The sequence below is a fragment of the Zonotrichia albicollis genome, chromosome 12, assembly GCF_047830755.1.
Source record: "Zonotrichia albicollis isolate bZonAlb1 chromosome 12, bZonAlb1.hap1, whole genome shotgun sequence".
NCBI classification, from domain to species: domain Eukaryota; kingdom Metazoa; phylum Chordata; class Aves; order Passeriformes; family Passerellidae; genus Zonotrichia; species Zonotrichia albicollis.
In genome coordinates, this window is record NC_133830.1 from 12780935 (window position 1) to 12801581 (window position 20647).

The 20647-nt window shown below is 36.5% G+C and overlaps 1 protein-coding gene across 14 annotated transcripts in view; it reads left to right on the forward strand.

Moving 5' to 3' along the window:
• The window catches only part of ERC2 (ELKS/RAB6-interacting/CAST family member 2), a 402457-nt gene that overhangs the window by 338749 nt on the left and 43061 nt on the right, over positions 1-20647 (forward strand). For 13 of the 14 annotated variants that reach the window (XM_074549878.1, XM_074549880.1, XM_074549884.1 and 10 more), the window contains one exon: positions 5819-6003. The exons of the other annotated variant lie outside the window; for it this stretch is intronic. The gene's annotated coding sequence lies outside the window, so the exon portion shown is untranslated. Of the gene's footprint in view, positions 1-5818; positions 6004-20647 lie in introns of those variants that run through there. 14 annotated transcript variants of the gene reach the window in all.

Genomic DNA, 20647 nt, shown 5'->3' on the forward strand with positions numbered 1-20647 from the left:
TTCAATGTGCTGTAATCTCTATAACTTGTGATGTTCTTATTCCAATGTAGCTAAATATAGATTTCAGAGGTTTTACAAGGTTAATGAGGAATCTTTACCCTCTGTATGCAACTCAGTGCAAGTGTAATTTAGTGAATTGGCTCCAGAATTATCACTACTTTTTCATTTCATTCTTCACCAAGATGCAGAATTTGGGTAATCAGAATTGTAATATGATTTTCCTGTTAATCTGTTTTAAATCTGATATTTTCACCATGACTAATCCATGAAATTTGTCAACTTTGTCTGTGATTTACACAAGCTCTGTTTATAAAGAGAAATTGTTTGAGTCCTAAGGCATGGAATATTATTTCCCAGCATGCTTTTAGTGACTTTTTACTAACAAGTATAAACAAAATGTGCTCATTGACTATATTATTATTTCAAGATCAGGAGGTAAAACATGAGGAATGTTGAAGAGTATATTCCCTGTAGCAGTGTATATTAGTCTTAAGCCATTAAGAAGAAAATAGCCTATCATATCAGAGTTGGTAAGGATGGTTGTGATCATAAAGTTTACCTAAAATAATTGGATAACTTGCTTGTAGATTAAAAACATATGTGATTCTTGTATGTCTTTATGCTGAGGCTTTAGAATTAATTGCTGTCAGCATAAACCAGACCAAACAAAAATAGATTTGCATCAATTCTTTGTAATGGGGGAAAATGAAAGGCTTGAATGACAGTGAGGATAATTCTGTTTTGTATTTGAGGGGAAATGGCTACACAATGTTCACATACAGGAGTGCAATTTACTATATATGGGAAAGAATAAAGGTCCTTTATGTAAATGTAATAACAGGCAAGTAATACCTTCAAAGGAAAGAAAAACAATCTCTTGGGTACAGAAGGTTTGTCTGCTCCAGCTGTCCTCTCTCACTTGTTGGGGGAAGACATTTGGGGAAAGGCCAAAACACAGATATTCACCAAGCATCCAGTTTTTAGCTCAGCACCATGTCTTAATCAGCTTTTGTCGAGCTGCCCTGCTCCCTACCAAGCAGGTTTGAATGTGCAGCACACCCTGCATGTAACTGAGTCCCAGTGCCTGTGGCGATGAGGGCAGGCTGGCTCTGGGCTTCAGTACCAGCACAGCTGCAGGTGTGGGAGGAGCAGCATCACCTCCTGCTGAATGCCATGGCTGGCTCCAGGTCGTTTCAAACTCCTGATTGTATGGTTTTGTGACAGATCTCCAGAAATCATGCACCTTGAGGTTGCAGATGGACAGCCCGTTACAAGATCCACAAGTGGAGCCAGGGAGCACAAGCTTGGCGTGCCCGGCAGTCTGAACTTTCCCAGCAGAAATGGCCATTGATCGTTCCCATGTCCACCAAGTTACCAAAATACAGACACGCTCTGTCATAGTCCCTGGGCTATGAAATCCCCCCTTTGTGGTCAGATCACAGGAGAGCTCTGGCCACGCAGTGTCCTCAGCAGTGTCCTCTCCTAATGCTATGGTGGCCTCATGTGATTGCCTGAGCCATGGCAGGGCAGCTCTGTGTCCTTGTTCTCCTGGTTGGCTTCCCTCTGTCCTGCTTCCTTAAACACTCATGTAGCTCATGTTTTCAAAGGCCCAACTGCCTCTTAATCTGATTTCTGAATGAAAATAGTCAACTGCACCATGAAGAAATTCTTATTGCACAATGTCCTAAGAGTCTAGGGGAAGTTTGGTCTCTGCTCCAGGCTGGAATCTGACCTCAGAATTACAGTTTATTCAGACTTGCAAAAGTATTTAGCCCAAAAGGATATTGTGTGGAGGACAGAGAAGAATTTGGGGTAGACAGATTAATGTTTTATGCGTGATGTTTTGCACTTCCCTAGCTTAAAAGTAATGGAATAAATTTTCTTTTTATTGCTCATAGCATAAAATGGAAAATAAGTGGTATCTCAGCCTTTTAGAATGAATTTCAAAAATAGCAGAAGTGAAAAATAGATGTTTAAAGAATGATTTAATATAATACCATAACATTTAGAAACCAAAATGATTTTTTGATCATCTTACTTTAGTATATCAATGTCTCCTTATAAATGCCACTGTGCCCTTCAGAGACTTGAAACTCATCTAATACTACTGATATATGCAATTTTTAGATAACCAGTGGGGCTACATGGATTCTGTTATTTTTTCTGGGTATCCTAGATATTTGGAGCTAATGTTTTCATGTGTATTATTCTAATGTACACAGAATTGCTTGGGACACATTTGAAGCTGCAGTAACCTGTGAAAGCTCTTTGTTTAATCCATTTACTGAATAATTGAGCAAAGACCCCTATATTTTCTACATTTAGGCTCTTAAAATTATTATCTTTATGTTATAAAGAATTCTGGTCTATGTGGTTAACGTGACATGTTTGTATAAGAAAAAAATGCTCTCCTGTGTAAATTAAATCTACAGAATTTGCTTAAATATTTGTTGCTTATGAAAGTTCTACAGCAAGGGCTTTTCCTCAGGCATACATTTATCAGCTGAAATCTTGATTGTTTTGCCTGTATTATGTCACTCACGTCTGGCAAGAACAGCATCCTGCTGTTTGTGAAGCTGACCTCCTGCTGCTGCTTAGCCACTTGTAGGATTCTATCCCAATTCCTCTAATCCACTCTGTTTCAATAGCACCATATTTGGGCTCCTTCACAGATTCTTTTGCTGCTCTGTTTGGGATGCTCTATGAGCTGAATTAGAATTTTAATGTTCCGTTCAAAACAGAAGGAACCTTTTTGTTAAATGAGAATATAAGGAATAATCTCCTCCAGTCCCTTGGACAGAATTTCTACACATGCACTGTATTATTTTTCTTCAAACTTTTGTCCAGAAGTTTGGGGCACTATTTCAATATATTGGTTTACTTTGTGTAAATCAGATCCAATTTGAGGTTTAATGTTGCAATAAGGCCTGCTACCATCTTAAATTGTTTCTTTCCTGTTGTAACTCCTCATTCAGAGTTCAGTGCTCCTTGTTTCCATTATGTCAAGGGTTTACTGAAATCTTTTCAAGCTCCTTGTGCAAGTCAGGCCTAATTAAAGCAGAGAACTGAAAGGACTCCAAAAATGGTGTTAGAAACGACACCAAAGCACAAAGTGCACTTTAGGTATTTTTGCCATACTTTTAAGAAGTCAGGAAAGATTTTCATGTGTTTTTCCAGTGGCTATTTTCTGATCCCCACATGAAACAAGGTTTAGAGAAAACAACTTAAAGCATGATTGGTACATGTATGTATGCATGAATATATATATATATATATATATATAGGGTGTGTATATATATATATAGGGAGTATTTATGTATATATGTGGTCTGTCCCTTTACTTCACACCTAAGCTTATTAACTCTGCTGAATCTATTTGTAGTCTACATAGTAACTGAAAAAAGCAGGATAGCAGAACATGATCCTTTTTAATGTCAAGCTCCTGGGCTTGTACTTGCTTTAAGAATTATTCTTTAGAGAATGGAATTTACTTTACTGAAGAATAAACATGTGGTTAAATGATAATGCTAATTTTATTCTTTGAACAAATTCTTTGGACACAATGTAATATTACATGAGTCTCTCTTGTACAATTTGAAAACCTTTAGTGCAGTATATAGAGCTTACCTAAGTGTTTAAAGAGAAAAAAAGATATTATCGAGGTGAAACATATTTCAACAATTTCATAAATTGTCTCTCACTTGTACCAAACTTCCCTCTCTGGAAAATTCATTTTAGAGCATGTACCATGTTTGCTTCAGCTTTAGCTTTTAATGCTAAATTTTAGTTCCCTCTCAGCTGGATCATCATCATCAGAAGGCACCTGGTGCCAAGACCTGCTGAGAAACCCCGTGAATGGGGTCAGGGATGTGGATGGAAACTGGATAAGACAACAGCTACAGCAGTTTGATATAATGATAAACTTTACAGCTAGAAATGGAACAGAGAAAATAATGAAGAAAACAGGGGAAAGAAAGAGACTTGAGAAAGAGGTGCTGAAACAGGGATAGAGGCAATGAAGTATGGGAGGAAGCACAGGAAACAATACTGAAGAAAAGAAGTGGGACAAAGCAAACATGTTACTTGGTCTCCTTTCTTGCATTTAGCAAATAACATGCATTTATGATTTGTTCACAAATGTGTTAACATTCCTAATGATAGCAACATGGAAGAAAGATGTTTAACAGCTTTTACCAAGGGATTTAACTGTGGAATCCAAAATGAAGAGGTTTCTAAGTGATCCCTCCATGCAGCATCAGTGCGAGGACCTGTGGTTCTGCTGCTCCTTCTCTGTTTGTGCTTTAAAATTAATTGAAAGCCTCATTGTTTTGTTTAAACTGTGAAAGCTTCCAAGGTCAATGAGTGAGGTAATTGACCTGCCTGTTGTAGGACAAAAATATGTATGTTAAATTGCATTATTAGTTTTAATTACATAATTATGGTGTTTAATATGGGGGGGTCAAAGGTTACTATTACATTTAGAAGTCATGGCAAGAAACACAAAAATAAGCAACATAGTTTAATTCTGTGTTTCTTTGGGTTTTAAAAAAGGGGTCCACTGTGATCTATCTTTGACCTTGGATATTTGATGATTATAGTAAATAATATACTGCTGTTACCCTTTTTGGGATCATAGAGACACCTTTGTAAATGACTAAGTGACTTTACCAAAGACTTCATTTAGGTTCAGAGTACACAAAAGTTAATCAACGGTGGGAACTCAACTGACAGCAATTTAATCTGATTGGGTAAGGTAATTACATGATTACCAGGAGTGTTTATATATGGACAAGGATATTTTTATTGGAAAAAATCCTAATTGCTTTCTTACTGAGAAGAGAAAAAACCAAACAAATTTGTTGTTGCAGGTTAAGAGGACATCCTTCGTTCCTTGAAATAGCTCCTTTTCATATTTTAGTGACAAAATGAACATGTAATTCTTTGCAAATTTGCACTGGGATTATATTAGGAGTTCCTCTGTTTCTGAACTTGAAATAATGCCATCAATATCTTGTTTCATTTAAGCAGCTCGTTGCTTATACATTAATTGTGTGATAGCCTAAAGATGTCATGATGCTTGTAATTAATTATCTCTTTTACTGTGTGTAAATACAGGTTGATTTCACCAAATGTAAACCTAAAGATCCATTATACTAATGGATATTTCTGGGAAGGAGGGCAGTATTTGTTTTTCCATGATGGTAAAAAAAAAAAAAAAAAAGAAGGCACCATGTAAAAGATTGGTAGATAAAAGATGGTGTTCCTAAATGTTGGGAGAAAAGGTATCATTCAAGTTCTCTGAATGGTCCTTTAGAAAATGCTCTTTCATTCTATTGACACAGAAGGGAGTGTTGGGAGATGTATCTTCATTAACAAAACATTAACCTCTGTGCTTACCTCCTGAAGAGCACTGCAGAGTAGAATCCCACTTGTCTGATAAATACTGGCTTGCCCCAAAACCTGATTAAGGAATGGGCTGGGCCTGGCCCTGGCACTTTGTAGGGTTATATCTAAATCTAGATGCCAAAAATATATATATTGACACTTATAAGAGTAACTTTGTATCACACTAGTAACTTTTTCTGCCAGTGGAAATGGGATGCAGTCCTCTCAAGACTGACTTCTAAGGAATTGAAAAGTTAATGAACTAAATGTTAAATAGGAAATAAATGAATTTTTGAAATTAAATATATAATTATGGAAAGATGTTCTGTGATATATTCCATGTTATAAAAATTACATGTTCTCCCTTTTACTAATTTTTCCCTTATAAGTGCTTTAGAAAATATTACAATTTTGAATTGTTTTTCTAAACCAGATGATCCAGTCACTGTTGGAGGCACATAGCCACGGCACAATCTCATGCTGTACATTGATCACCTGTCCAACCTTTGCCTAGAGTGTGATCCCCAGTTCCTTCAAGAGATCCATCTTTACCTGTCTATAAAGAAGAAGAGGAGGAGGGAGACATCTGGGATATTCAAGTATCAAAGTTTAACACCAGAGCAGGTCGAATCTTGATTTATATTATTCTCTATATGTGTTGCTAGTTTTGACTTGGATATTTGGCTGGATATTTTTTCAGTGATTGTATAGTATGGGTGGAAGCTGCTCCAGTGTTGAAGTGGTTTTGTTTGGACTGCTCACTTGCTGAAACTGCACATGCATTTTTCATAGTTCTGTGGTGTGAAATTGAACCCAAAGTCACTCTGCTGTTGAGAAGTTGGCTGATACTGAGCATGCCTGGAGTCTGTACCTCTCCCTTGAACATGTGCTGACCACAGAGACTGAAATGTGGCAGCTTCTTTAAAGCTGTTCAGTGTACTCTATCTGGACCATTCTGTGTTTAGCACACAACCAAATCCAGGTCCCCAGCCGGTGTGATTGTGTTCATTCATTTGTTAAACTTTCTTCTTACTCTTCCTCTTCCCTTTGTGGGAGAACTTTGATATCCCCAAAAAGCCAAGGTTTCACTTACTGTCCTAAGGACTGCCCCTTCAGGAGTGTAGCACAGCCCACACACAAACCTGGAACATGTCCAACTTGTTCTCTGAGCAGAATGTGAACCCCTGACCTCCTGGGCCTCCGGCAAGAGTGCTGCCTACTGAGCCACCAATACCCAGGCCATCAATAAGTTTTAAATGCCAGTTGCAGACTTCACAGAGATAATGACTTCAGTGTGTAAAGGTTTTGTTGTGGAGGCTGCAGTCTCACACATGGCGTGACAGAGTAAATATGCTAAAACCATAGAGAGCCCTTGCATAACTCGCCTTGATATAACAGTTTTTGTAATATGTTTCAAGGCATGGAATATTATTTAAAGGGACCCTGTTATGTAGGCTTAGGCCCAAAATGAAGCTATTATGAAAAGAATGTTTAGCAAAACCAGAAATATGTCCATGAAATTGTTGGAGTGGGAATTTCAGTGTAACCTTGCTTGGATTTAAAGTCTCCTGCATGACATTGCACTGTTGTTCTAGGGAATGAGAACCAGCAAATGAAAATACTGTTAAGTGAGAATCAGAAACTGAGCAGAATAAAGATGTTAGAAGGCTATTACTATTTTTATAACTTCTTAAAAATCTTACCTCATTCTGAGAAAGATGAGATGAAAAAATAACTTCCAATTTAGTGGTTCAAAGCAGCATTATTGACACAGGTAAAACCATGTATTTGCATTTTAATAGTTTTTTTAACCTGATCACAAGTAAGTTCTTGTATTTTAAGTATTATAAAGGAAAGTGAATATGAAATAAGCTTTCAGATTTTGGCACATTTCAATTTTATTGATGTTTCCTATTTAAAATCTAGCATTAAGAGCATACAAGAGATATGTTGATGTTTGCAAACAAAGTATTATTTATAGACTTGGATCAGGAAGGAAAACATGGCCAGATTCGAGCTAAGACTTAGGTTGTTGAAAGGCTGTTAGATAAATTGCATGAACCTTCTATGGAGCAGAGGCCAGGAGCCCAGGACTCCTTTTCCCAGCTGAGTGTCCAAATCACTAGGCTACAGACTCTTGCTCCCTCTTGTGTTCTTTCTCCAGCCCAATGAATCTTGAATTATTTTCTGTACAATGAGAGAGCTTCAGTGGTAGAACTTTGATATCTCCCTCTCCTTGCCCCAGCATTTACTGCAGTCTGTAGCCAACTGATTGATCTGGAATTTAGCAGAATTGTCCATCCTGCTAAAGGGCATTGCTGGGTCTTGAGCTGAGGAAGGAATGGGACCAGGGGATTTGGTTTCTGGGATGAGCAGAGCTGCTGCTAGGCTGGGAATGACTGGTGCTCATGTGCTGTTTTGGAAAGGAATAGCACCTGAAGCATTTTGTAGGGAGCCCACCTGGTTGGTGTTTGGCTTTGAGAGTGCCTGGTGGGAAAAACTCAGATCAGCTGTGCAGCTCCCACAGGACTGGGCACAAGCTGGGCCATGAGATGAAGCACCCTGGCTGAGCAGGTGAACTCTGGCCCTGAACAGAGATGCAGCTTCTGGGTCTGGCCTGTCTTACCATCAAAACCCTTATGGCCATCAGAAACATCTCCAGGTAGGAACATCTCCAGGATCATCGTTTTGGCTACTCATGTCTAAATTCTTCTCTTTGAATTCCTACATTTTTAGGCTGTTAATTAGTTTAATTTAACAGCTCTTTTGAATATTGAACTGGTAGGTTTTATGAACCTGTTTTTCAAACAAAAGTTAAGTTTTAAAGAATGTGTTATAATTAGGCAAGATGACAAGAAGAATTGGTGGTTCAGAAGTGCATCAACAGTTATGAGCCAGAGACAAACAGTGTGTTTTGAAGCTTAAAAAGTGAAATTGCTTTGAAGACAGTAATGCTCTTCAGACAGTGCTGTACAGCAATGTTTATTAGATCTGAATTTAGAAATAGCCAACTAAGTTGACTGCATTGCAGTTATGAAACAAAAGTTTGTCCAAATTACTGACTCAATTCCTAGGCTCTTTTTTTGTCCCATATGTATGTTTTTATGAAGTCCTGCAGTGCAGGCCTTTATTCATGCAAATGTATTTATCTGCCTCAGTGGAATTATTCTGGTGAATAAGTCAATGTCTAAGATCAACTAGGATGAGTCTGGTTTTCTTTTTAATAGGAATGCTAATTTTGAAAATTACATCTGTGCGTTATTTTTAGTCTGAAACCTACAGACAGTATAAAATTGGAACTGTGTATTTCCTTGGCAGTTTATCTATGGTTGTTTCTACCTGTTTAAAGCTCTTGAGGAATAATGTGATTCATTACACATTACTTTGCTGGCAGTAGTATCATGATGTAGTTTGGTATCCAAACATGAACTATTTCTGCTTTGTCATGTGGTGAACTGGAGGTGGTGGAGGTGGGAATTGAAACTTCTATTCATGACAGGTGGTTGGTTTTAAACACAAGTCTTTTTCTGCTGTGCTAGTGTCTATTTTCATTGCAAGGGAACTTTTTATGTAGTAGGAGAACACTGAAGTGGGAAGGATGCAGTCTCTACCCAGTTGTTCATGGTTTAGCTGCAGCTCCTTTGGCTGCATTTCTGGTTCCACACACAGGAATTTCACTGTCCCATAATCTGGCTTTAGCAGGGTTACCATTTGCTCAGTGTAACATTAACGTCTCTCCTTTCCCAGTGAACAGAAGTTAAATTGATAAAGACTGTAATCATACTAATGATTCTGCGTGCATTGGTGCAGGGAACTGCTTAGCATGGTGTTAATTGCTTTAGAGCGAGTGTGAGTTGGTGTGTTAAAGGGGGTTTTTAGGTACCACTGGTATGAATTTGGGATAAATAGCTAAAAAACACTCTGCAGTAACCCACATGATGACAGAGAAAGGTAGAGAGAACTGGATGAAAGCCAGAATAGGAAAACTGAGAGGGAAGGGGGAGGAAAAAACATTGCTACAGAGTTGGTGCAGTGGTGAACTTGGGAGATGAGTAGAGGTCTTCAAAAATGAATCAATTTTTGTATAACAATGGATAAACTATATTACATAACTTTGGTTGGTTTCAATCATTGTAATTTGGGAAGCCCTGCATAAGGCAGCTACAATAACTAAGAGTTATAATCAATAAGCATCTTGATGGAGGCAATAGTCAAATGCAAGATCAGCTATAGAAGAACAAGCTAAGAAAAACAGACTTGAAGTTCCAATCACATGAGAATTGCTATTTCATTTGGGAACAGATACTTCCAAGATTATAGATTGAAAGGGTAAAAGTAAATCACTGTAAATATGACTTATATATTAGCAAAAGCCCACATTAAAGAGCATATCCTCCCAGCTATAAAAATAGTCAACTTTGTTCTGAGTTAGGTAAAAAAAAAAAGTAGTGTAAATGCTGTTGTGTTTTCCCTTGATCAATTTTACATGAAAACATTTTTAATTTTATTGCATATTTGGGTTTTGGTTTTTTGTTTTTTTTTTTTTTTTTTCTTATGGGAGAGGTTGATTTTTGTCTGTTAGTAGCAATGATTCCTCAGCCTTAAATCACTTGATATGTGAGGAAAAGATCTCATGGCATGGTCTTGCCGTCCTCTTTTTAGTGTTGCCACTAAGGAAAAAGATTGTGTACAAATTTCTGAAATTTTTGCATCTGCTCTTGGAAATACTAAAGCTAATAGGGATTTTTCTAAGTTAACAGAGTTTTTAATAGAAAATGCTTCTTTATCAAACCTAAAACCTTTCTCATGCCAAGGGTAGTTTAAAAAATTCCTTTAGAAAGCTTTAATTTCAAATAGCAAATAAATAATTTATTGGAAATGGAACTGCTCAAAAAGAAGCCTTGAGAGAAATCTGCATTACAATGCCCAGAGCCTAATAGTTAGGGCATTATCCTTTAAGACATGCGACTTTGGTTCAATTTCCTTTTCTGAATCCAGCTGAATAGAGACTTAAATCCATCTGAATATCTAATGCATCCAAGGCAACTGTCTTTACTACTGCACTATTGTCTGTAATAGGTTGGGTATCTCTGCTTTTGTGAAAATTGTGAAAGGATTTGTCCTAATACTAACAAGACCTTTCTGAAATCTTCAGAATTCTTATAGGCTGGGAAAGAACCTTTGTGCTTAGCTTTATTAATAACCCCCAGGCTCTGAAGAAATGCCTGTAATAATCATTATTTTATATGTTCATACCAGGCAACATTTGTTAATCTGGATTCTAAACTAAATCTCAATCTCAGACTCCATATAGAACTGTCTTTCCATGCCTCTGGTTATTCCTGTCAGCTGTCTTGCGTTTTTCTGGTTTTTCTATATCCATTCTTTTAACAGTTCAACCAAATCTGCCTGAAAGTAGCACTTGGGTTATAACAATGAATTTAACACCATTTTTCAATATAGCCTTTTGTATTCTTTGCACATTCAACTTTATTATGGTAAGCTAACTCTGTGATCACTGCTGAAGATACTTCTGGTTGAAATACGCACTTAATGAAAGAAAAAAAAAAAAAATTCCAAAATGTGTTGAAAGTAATTTGATGGTGGTTAGGACATTGTTTTGAGCCTGCAGTGGTGATGGATTCCATGAAACCAGAGAAATTAGGACTGTTTTGTGGCCTGTCAGAGTGTAGGTATTCTTCTGAGATTACCAAAAGGGATCAGTTACCTTGGTAATGTGTCCACCAATATTTATTGTGTCTATTTCTTTACACAGGCAAGCAAACATTCATCTTGTGGAAGTGTTGGTCATGATCAACTTGAGCTGAATTTAAATTGATGACCTAAAGGTTAAAGTCTCTGTATCCCATTACCTCTCCTTTGGGCTGTCCAGTCTCCCTACAACTGGGTTTAACAGCACTTTTAGTTTATCAGGGTCTTTGGAGGAAGAGCATTCTTTAGAAGTGCTGATCTGACAAATACTATGGATGTCCTGTTAGAAAAAACCCAACCCAAACCAATCTGACTTTTTCAGTTTGTCAGTACTTTCTGAAGAAGGCTCTGAACAAGTATTCAGGTGCTGGACTAACAACTTCACCAGCCTGTTAGATAGCTTCAATCTAGTCATACGGGAACATAATGCAGTGTAGCAGCCCAGTGAAACATGAAACTATGAGAACAGCTGAATAAATTTAAACACATTTTTGAACATTCTAACCTTTGTCATAAAAATCTGATAATGTAGAAGAAAAACTAATGCTTGCTTTTGGTTTTGTTATTTTGTACAGTAGTTGAGAAGACAGCATTTCTTGTGGCTGCTGACTTGAAAGCAGTGACAATTTCTAGCACTACTTTTTTCCCCGTATGAAGTTTATTCTTTCTCACTCATTAAGGAATGAATCTGGTTTCTGTTTTATTCAATACTGTATATACATCTCACCCATAAATATTTAAACTGAGTAAATATAGAATCTTAAACATGGAATATGCTTTCATTCTAAACTGGTGGCCATGGGGGAAGGTAAAAATATTTTATTCAAAGACCAGTGGTTCCTTTGGATGAAGGGAAAAAAAAAAAAGTGTTTTGTGCTTGCTGTAGGGCAGCGAACTTTTTACCAGATTATACCTTTATTGTTATAAAGTTCAGACTATAAAGGATCTGTAGGAAAGGGTTTGCAGATACTCACTTCAAAAACACATGGCTAGTATTCAGCCCCTATATCTGGGGCTAATTTAATTCTTCTTCTCCATTCAAAGTGCCTCTCTCCTGTCTACAAATGCAGAACAGATTCCCGGATAATTTTCTTTCTTGGAAGTACCGTCATTTTATTCCTAACTGGGAATAGCATGAAATGGAAATACATTTATGACTCTACTTAAAAACAAACACCAAAGAAAATAAAAGCAGGGATAATATGAAAGATAGTTCCATAACAAATTGAGGCAGAAAAATGCAGAAATTTGAAGCATATTGAAAAAAACCCACATTTTCACTGGGAAGATTTCCTTTAGCAAACTGATTTTTGGAAATGGTGTAATGTGGCATACCTAGAGTAGTTAATAAATTTTGGCCAAACTGGTGATGCCAATTCATGGTTTTAATTTGGTCCAGCAAGCAAAGTCCAATACATGTCTAGGTATGCAGCAGGCCTAGATCCTATTCTAAAGATACAATGAAGAGGGTTGCAAAATAAGAGTTTTATAGACTGAATACAATGAACAGTGAATATTTGTGCTTTGTGTGTTATGACTGTGTGACTCCTACGTGCATTATCCACTCTTCTTTCATTTACATTGTACAGTCAGAAGTGTTGAGGGATATCAAGGTTACATCCTGAGTCCTGCTGAGGTTTTCTTGAAAAAGGTCATGCTCTTTGTTATGTTTTGGAGTCTGAGGTTCAAGCTGTTGCTTGTGTAGGTGGCAAAGGGGTTGGACCAGCCTCTTCCATGAAGTCTGAATCCTTTTGTGGGTAGTGTCTTGTTGAAATATAAAATAAGCTTTGATTATAAAAGGTCACGAAAAAAGTTACGAATGTAGGACTGTGTTTACAAAGCAAAATCAGATCAAGCCCCAAAACAGAAATGTAAAGTAGATAATATTTTATTATGCATTATAAATATGTAAGTAGCTGATCAACATGAATCTCCTTTGGTGATTTTGATGAGATAAAAGAATTGATTTTAAAGGGGAGAAAAAAATTCCAATCATTAATTTATTTTTGTGTGTGGACCAAATACCTCAACTGGCAAAGTAGGAAAGACTGTTTTGCTAAATTTAGTTTTACTTCCAATTTTTCTTTAGTGTTTTTTTTTTTCATGTGTAACAGAAACAGGAGGTAAACCATTATTTTCAACAAGATTCACTGCCTCTTGTTGACCTTTTTATGTTAAACCTATGTTTACGGAGAACAAAGGCAAGAGTTTTTTTGATTTCTAAAAGAAAGATTGGGATATGTTAGTTTTGCCTACTTTAATTAACATAATAAAGACTTTTTTTGATGTAGAGTTTTTTAAACAGCTTGGTTTGGAGCTGCCCTGTCAAGGTCTGCTGGTTGAAGTGTTACAGTAATGAGTCCTCAATTCAAAGATAATTTCTTAGGAGTGTGGCTTTGTTCTCTGTGCAGACTGACAGATACAGGCAGGACAAAACCTTTTTTTTGATCTTAGATCAATACTGTCATGAACATGCAAATACTTGTGTATGTTACCAGAGCTCCCATAGAAGCACCATTCACATGTTGGGTTTTTTCTCCCACTTTGATTATCTGTACTGGCCCACAAATTCAGTCTGTGTTGGCACAGAGCTCTGTGCCAGGAAAATCAAGGCAGACAAACTGTCCTGTCATGTGTGTCTGCGCTTTTATTTTCCAACTCTTCAAACTGTCCCTCTGCTGAAATTCTCCACTTCTGCTTTGTGGTTACTTTAAGTACTTCGTTTTACTAAATTTGTTAAGTGAATCTAGACTTCTGAGCTCCAAGTACCATTTTCACATGAACATAAACTTTTTTTTTTCCTCTTTGTGGGCATCTTAACTCTGCTGTGCAGAATGAAGTACAGTCCCTTTCTCTGTAGTTGTAATGTACTTCATCAGTTTCCAAAAGACAATAACTTGCTTTATTCCCATTTTATAAGGATTAATTATACTCAGAAAAAGCTCTCAAATAGCAAACAGAAAAGGAAACCAGATGTTGCAGAGTTATTTAACCAGTGTTATTTGCAGACAAATATTTAAGCTATGTGATTTAATTTTTTGTGGAACCTTTAGAAGCTGGCTAGTGAGTGAATAAAACATCCACAGTGTATGTGAAAACATATTTTACCTGATAGTATCATTTTTTTCACCTTACTGTTACAGGTAAATACTTTTTCAGTTCTTGGCAAGAAATTTGCAAAAGTATTTGATTAGAACAGGAACAATCCCCAAGGCATATTGTGTATAGAGTCATAATTTATAAATAGGCTTTTGTTGCATAAAGCACAGTTGTGCATTTCCAACAGTTTCAGTTTTCTGTGCACTATTGAAATGGAGTAGTGATAAACCTTTGTGCAAATTTGTTTTTCTTACAGATGCAGAATCAAATAATGAATCTTTAGAACAAGCAAGTGAATTCATCATCTGAACACAAATATTTATCTATGTTTCAATGAGACCAAGCTTCACTTCTGAAAATGGTGTTTTGCAAAACAGATGAGGGCAATTGCTCTTATAGCAAGGGTTTCTCTAGGCAGTTAGAGGCAAATATAAAAGGTGGCATATGTTCCTAAAACTCATCTGTTTTAGCTAATTTTCATGTTGTTTATTACTGTAAGATGTGTAAGACATTGTTCTAAAATATAGAAACTTCCTCTTCTAGACTTTATAGGAAAGACTAGAGAATGAGAATATCACTTTCTGTTTTCTTTTTCATAATTTCTACACCCTCGAAATCCAAGTAATCATGAACTGTGCTATCTCTCCCAAATTTGTCTTCTAGTTTTCCTCTTGAGTACCGAGAACTTTTTGTCTGCCAACCCCTCCTGTCAAAGACAATCAGCCTGATGTCATTAAGAGAAATTTCCTAAATGAAAAGTGTTCCAATATTCCAGTTACTAATATCTCAACACTTGCATGGATATGGCTCATACTCAACTTTGTCTTCCTAATTGAAGGAAGCACCTTATCCTTATTTTCCCAGACTTGCTCTTTTAAAATTTTGTATTCAGGATTTCAATGTCTCTTTTCTTAGAGCCTCTAGTGACTCTTCATCCTCTTAGCTCCTTTCCCTCTACAGCCTTTTCCAGTTGCAGTATTCCTTCCAGGGTTTCAGGCTCATTTGGTTTCTTTTCAATTCAGCCTCTTTTCCCTTCTTTCCTCATTAGCAACCTGCAGGCTCTTCAAACCCTCTTTTTCCAAACTTAAAACCTCACTTTCCCAGATTACATCATTTCTCCTGCCTCTTCAGCCTTTTCCTACTGATCTCCAGTGGCCACAACTTCTGCCACAGTTGTGTTACAGAAACTTCCACTGTTCTCTTCTGACCTACAGTTTCCTGTTATTTGGTCTGTGAAAGTGCTCAGCTTGATGGACTTTGCACTGAACATAATCAGAAGAAAAAAAAAGTATGGAGTTTCTGTCATCAGAAATGATAATAATCTGTTCCTATTTTTAAAATACCATTTCCTGTTTATGGAAACCCGTTATTGCAAAGAGGCATCATTCTTAAATATGCATCCACTTTTAAGAAGTTTGTGCTTTTTTTTTTACTCTATGCAAGATTGTTTGCTTTATGTAGCTCTTTCCCTTGTGTCAATGTAACTTTCAGGATGCAATGATAAATGTTTAATGGTTCTTGTAAAACTCTTACATAGTCACAAAGTTTAGTGAAACACCAATGTTTTCATTTGATCCCAGCACTGAGGAATGTCCAGCTTTCATCACAACAGGGTTGTTACTTCTGTAGAAGTCTAAATATTCTGCCCTTGGGAGATACCTCACTGTCACCTGCTCCTAAATTGAAAATTGTGTTCAGCCAAAGCTTGCAGGGGAGGGTTTTAAGAATCTTTCTTTTTCTTTAACAGAGATCTTTGATATGGGAAAAAATCCCTTCAATGTGAAATAAATCAGAGCCTGAGAAGCTATTAGAAGACCCTTTAGTTTAAATATATCCAGTTCCAGATAACCAAAAAAGGGTTTCATCCTGCCCTCATTCTTTCTTTCTCTATTCAAGATGTGTAGATTTTCAGACAAACAGTTCTATTGGCTACATCGTGAGCTTCTAATCAGTAGCACTTCTGTTGATTAATAAAATGTAGTGCTAGATAAATTTATTTAGAACACATTCTCAGTAAAAAATATTTAGAAACATTTATCTTGAACAAGAAGTATAACCATCAAAGTCAGTAAGTTAATGTCATTCACCATAAAATATTATCAAAGAGCTGAATATTTCTCATCTTTCCTAAACAATTAACAGTATCAGTTTAAGTCATGATGTCAGAAAACCTTTAAAAGTGTATAGTGCAAATACAGCTTTGGTTTACTTGTGCATAAGTAAGAACTGTTGCCATATTCACCAAGGTGCATTTGGCTTATGCCTAAACAAGAACTTTTTTAAATAATGCCCTGTTTATCTTTAAGAAACATAAGATGTAGGGCCAAATCAGATTTTGCTCGAAAGGAATGAAGGAATGCATAAATAAATCTATTTGTACCTAGTTGAAAAATATTGTTTTGAATTCTGTAGGATTTTTTTTTAATAATGGTTGAGAATATTAGCAGGTAAGCTCTTCCAGAAGATATGGCTCTGTAGAATGAAAAAGGAGCATGAGGCAAATATTACAGGACTAGGAAAAAAAACTTGCAGAGAATAAGAGACAGAAAGAAGGAAAGAAATGTTGAAGTGTTTTAAATTTATTTTCCTATTCCTTGTACAACCAAGACACCCCAAAATAAAAACCCTACAGAAAGTTCATGCAAGCCTAGAGGTATATTGCAACTTTGAAATCTTAATCTATACATCTTAAAACAGAAAATACTTTTGGAATATTCTGTGTAGAAAATATCTTAGAATATTCTGCCTATGGAATAATAGGAGTTTGTCATCTGGGCTTAGAATTTTCCCATTGGTATCAACCTCTTATTTTTCTGTTTTCCCAATCTGATGGTGGTACATCCATTTGGCTGGGGAACATTTATCTTTTTAGAAAACACCTATAGCAATTTTTCTGCTTCTTTCCTTCCCCCATTTTTTTTCCACTTCTGGCACTATAAGCACTTCATTGCTTAGACTTTGTTTTTAAAACAAGAAGTAATTCTGTTGTCAATAGAGGCTGCCCTGCTGGCACAGGGCTGTGCATTATTGGTGGCCTTTTTATCCAGCATCAGACATCTAAATCTTGGGTGTCTCTTCCTGATACTAGAAAAATGCCAATTAAAGAGGTGATGATTGGGGAAGACCTAATTAACAGAGGTCCCATCATGAAACTAAGATAGATATACTATAGATTTATATTTTTGCCTTTCCTCCCCTTCAGACTGCAGACACAGATATAAAACTTTAATTGTCACAAGGTGCAAAGTGATTTACAGAGGGAGTTGTGTGTCCAGGCTAAGAATATCCGTGGATTTGACAGCCACAGCAGAAGATAATGCTCTGTAATTCTGGACAGAGCTGAAGGGAATTCTTATGTGCCCAGTTAACAGAGCTGCTGGGAATTCATGCCTTCTAACATGAGGTATCAGGAAAAAATCCTATTTAAGATTTTTTTACCTTAGTCTTTCTCAAGTATTTGCTACAGGGGCTCAGCAATGAGAAAGTAGCAGAAAAATGTCTAATTTATCCCATGTTCAAAATACTGATCAGCTAATGAGCAAAGAAGCGGAACTTGGTGTTGTCTTTATATATAATGAATTTATAAAATGGGGAAGAGTGTGGAAAATAATTAATGCTAAAATATATGTGACATCTATTCCAGTGAGTACTGTGGATTTTGCTTACAAAACCAGCAGGACCCAGATGATTTTGTGCTAGGTTGCCTTTTAAATGAAATAACTGTCTGCTCATCCCACCTATGGACCAAGAGGTCATTGCATTATATAGGATACAAAAAAATGTATTTATCTGTGATCCTGATAGTGCAAAGCCATGGGGTATGCAAAGAAGGTTTGTGTGTTTGTATGTGCAGTGAGCAGGGCTGCTGTGTTTGTGTGTGTACACAAACATGTTCATTTGTGTACACATGCCAGTTCAGCAAGCTTAGACAACACCATGCAAAGAGCTGTCACAACTCGTTTCCAGGTTCCAATCCTGTTTACAGCCTCTGGGCATTATTTTAATGTAAATAATAAATGTAGGGGGAGAGGGGAGGGCCAAGATTTCCACTATGGTTCCTTACCATAGAGGGAATTTTTCACACTGCTTTATAAAATGGTAAAGTTATTCCCATGATGGACAGCACTGGACAGGACGTGGCTGATGTGCCAGCTTCCAGTTTGACAACTGTTGTTTGATTGAATTGGGCTTTCTAGATGTCTAATCCAAAGCCTGCCCTGTAGTGATTTTTGTCAGATATTTATATTTCCTAGTATTTACTATCTTTTTTTGCTCATTTATTTTTACTTTATTTTTTTTAGGCTTTTTTCCCCAGTTTTTGCTTTCTGTTATTTATGCCAGTCAGAACTTCAACACCTCCCCTTATCCTCGTATTGAGAGATTTACCGTTCCCATAGAGAGCACAGAGTCATTTTACACACATACACCCATATAGGAATTGCTCTGATCACTGAAGCCTTGCATCTTCCAGACAACTCCTCACAACCCAACATACAAAATCAATATGTATCATTTCAGGCAACGTTTTCAGTAATGAGTCTTTATTCAGTACAGAATGTACAGAAATGTTTGATCAGTCAGACTTAAGCCTTTTCACTTGCATACTTTAAATAAAATAGTTAATAAAAAGTGAATCTTGCTGACACCTGAAAGCAGGTCCATTTTGTATGACCTTCTCCTCCAGTGTACATGAGATGTGATACAAACCTCTTACAAGATTCCAGGCATTTCACATCTTTTAATAAAGAAATGTGAATGGAAATTTAAAGGACTTTCTAGAGTAACTGTTTAATCAATTAATTAGAACTTATTACCAATGAGAAACTTGATATATAATTGTTACTTAATGTTCATAAATGTATTTGGTTCAAAATTCCTATGCATGAAATGTCTTTATATTTATTTAACACTGAGTCTACATTTAGATTACATTTATTTTAAGATTCAGGAGTTATACAGAGTATAGTAATTATTTTTTTCTTTCAACCAAAAAAAAAAAAAAATTGAAGGTGGCTGAAGTTGCTGAATTCCTTAGTTACACTTAATTATTTATTAAATTCATTCCCAATGTGGCTTAAGAATATAATAGTTAAAAAATAAAAAACAGCATTTGGCAAATTTAAATTTGTATGAGACCAGGAATGATTTATTGTAGCACTGAAACAATGCCAATCACAGAGCCATCTAAATCCTTCCCTGCTTTTGTGTCCTTCACAAGGAAAGCACTTATTATCTGTTTTCAATTTCTAGTCTGCATTCCTGCTCTATACTCTCAGTCTGGATACAGAAAGTCTGGAAATATCCAATGGCAAATCTGAAGTTTCTTGAAGCTTACCGATTGATTTTTTAATTCCCCATAAATCAGTTAGTAATTATTAATATTACAGCATGAAACGAAGCATTAAGAGAATATCTAAATTATAAAATACAGGAAATTACTGGTACATGAGTTGCATTCTTCCTTTCAGAGTAGAAGGGCATAGCATGGCTATCAAAGCTCAGTCATGTGTGACCCCAGTGAGCACTGTGCCAAAGGCATGAGCAGCTCTGCTGAGCTGTGGGGATGGAGCTGCTGGACAGGTAGCTGTGAGTAAAGCATGTTCCTTCAAAAGCTGTTAACTTAGCACCACCACGGGATATGTAGTTAATAACAAAAACAGCTGCACAAGCATTCTTGGGTGCCATAATTTAACTGATAAATTTGCAGTGATAGATATCTGTAATGAAAGGATCTGCCATCAGTGGATTTTTTTTTTTTAGTGATCATCTGTATACCTGTAGCATCTGGATGAAGAATAAAGCTCCGTGCTTAAAATCCACTTGGCATTTTTTATGAAAGTAAAAAAGAGCTATATATTGGATTAGTGCTTTGTTAGGAAATACTTTCAAACAGCAAAATTGGTAGTTTTTCCTGCCTTTTTGGTAAACTGAATAGTTTTACAGCAAAAATCTGTGACCAGTGTTAGTTTTGTTATGAGCAATTCCTGCAGCAAACATAGAACAGTCCCTGTATGAACATAGAACAAGTTTCTTTTGAAGAAAAATTACTGCTGTGTATATGACATAAGTAATTGCTGGAAAAGTCACTGAATTCTTAGTGTTATAGCTTGGATAGGAGTGTGATTTCTTTTATCTCCACAATTCAACTTTCATTTTAATGGATATAAAATTCTCTGAAGCAGGAAACATGTCCATTCTTATAAATTCTTTTTATTATTACCAGGTAATTTTCAGATGTCAGCTACATTTCCCAGTCCCTGTGTGAAAGTATGGTCACAAACTCTACTGTTTTGGGCAGAGTTTTGGGGGCACAGAGGGCTGTGTTCAGTGTAAGTAAGTTTTTGTTTCCACTGAACACTGGAAGTTCTTTCCTTGAGCAGTATTGAACTGCTGAGTGCTGATCAGAGGGTCACGTTCATCTTCTGTGTCCTGGAAGTTGTCCAGCTTCCGA